This window comes from Alligator sinensis, unplaced genomic scaffold (assembly GCF_000455745.1).
Source record: "Alligator sinensis unplaced genomic scaffold, ASM45574v1 scaffold1359_1, whole genome shotgun sequence".
Lineage (NCBI taxonomy): Eukaryota > Metazoa > Chordata > Crocodylia > Alligatoridae > Alligator > Alligator sinensis.
Window position 1 is genome coordinate 90,512 of NW_005843563.1, and position 1,786 is coordinate 92,297.

The window sequence follows — 1,786 nt, forward strand, 5'->3', positions numbered from 1 at the left end:
GCCCTCTTTCCTGCCTATGCAGGGGGTCGGACTCGATGATCTATTGAGGTCCCTTCTGACCCTAACATCTATGAATCTATGAATCCTGGAGCCCAGTGGGGAGCCTCCCTTGCTGGCCACATGCCACACTGCTGAGGGTCCAACTGCTGCCTGCAGGTCCTGCTCCTTCAGGCTCTTCTGGGCCAGCTGCTGCTGGCCCAGCTCTTTGAACCTCCTTCCTTGTGGACCCTCGCTGGTCACCCTTGAGTCAGTCGTGCTGCCCCTTTTATTCCCCTCCAGGTGACCCAAGTGGCCAATCAGGGGACACGGAGGGTGAGTCTCTGGGGCCTGGTTGGTGAGGAAAGGGAATCCCAAGTCCTCCAATCATCTTTTGCCCTTTCAAAACTCCTGGGCTAAGTCACTGCCAGCTAGCCCGTCACACCTGCTTGCATCAGACAGAGTGGACTATGAAAAAAACGGTCACATACAGGCTTTTAGAAACTAATTAAGCCTTCCAATTCCCTTGGACCATTATTCTAATGCATATCTACTCTAGCTATAAGATCATTCCAAAAAACAAACCTCTAAATATTATTTTCTAGCATTAACCCACCCTTCGCATCAGTCTCCCATTTGTTCTCGCTGCACATACACCCAGACCAACTCTAAATGCTCTCTATCCAGCAACTGACTGACAGTCAGTAAATTTAGGTACAGTTTGCAACCCTGAGCAGGACTCAGCATGGCCTTGCCCTACACCTGGACAGCATTCAATGCAGACAAAGGTTCACAGGTCAATAGGAAGATGAGAGAGGACTACAGCTCTCCAACCATCGATTCTAGCACATTGCCAATTGGCTGCAGGTTGGCGAGAGTGAGAATCAGAAGTTAAGGCTCATGAGAGGGGTATGTAGCTCAGTGGTAGAGTGCATGCTTTGCCTGTATGAGGTCCGGGGTTCAATTTTCCACATCTCCACTTCTTGTAGTGGATAGGTCCCTCCAAACCAGGGGGACAAAAACTGTCCTGCGGGACAGATCTCGCCTTTGGAGGAGCTCTATCCCACCCATGGGGGGTCCCAAGATGGCAACTAGGGGATGGCGTGCTTGTTAAAGGCAGGCCTCGATATCTCACCAAAACTCTTTAAGCAGCCCCGTAGCTGAAATAATTGCCCTCCCCTGCTCCAAACTCTGTACCCCTCAGACATAACCAGCTGTGGGAAACATGAAACGGTTTGAAACCCCCGAGTCTGTGGTAGTCTAGCACCTACCTTCAGACTTTGGCACCACCTTCCCACAGCGCAAGGGCTCCCACAAGTCTTGACCCCTCTCCCCACTCAGTCCCAGATCTCCTCTCTCTCTCTCTGTCCCAAGCTTTGCTGCCCCTGCTCCAGCCTTGTTCCAATCACCGATTTGCTGAACCATGCAGGGTTCCCCTCCCCAGGCAGCCACTGAGCTGCAAGCCCCTTTCTCAATGCACCTGCCTCTGGGCTGAGCCTGGCAACCATGGCCAGGCAATGCCAATGACCAAGGGAGACGGACAACCCACTGCTCCTGCCCACATCACCAGACTGCCTCCCTACAAGACCCTGCCCCGACCCCGCCTGCTGCTGCACCCGGAGGAGACCCAGCACATCACAATCCCCCATTTCCACCTGCACTGAAGCTTTCTTCTCTGTAAGTGTGTCTACATGAGACATTTACTGTGGAGTTGACTGTTTAGTTGTGCAGTAAATGTCTCCTATCTACACATGCACCCCTACTAGGTTGGACTAAATAAACTAACTCTGCAGCAGAGTAGTACTTATAA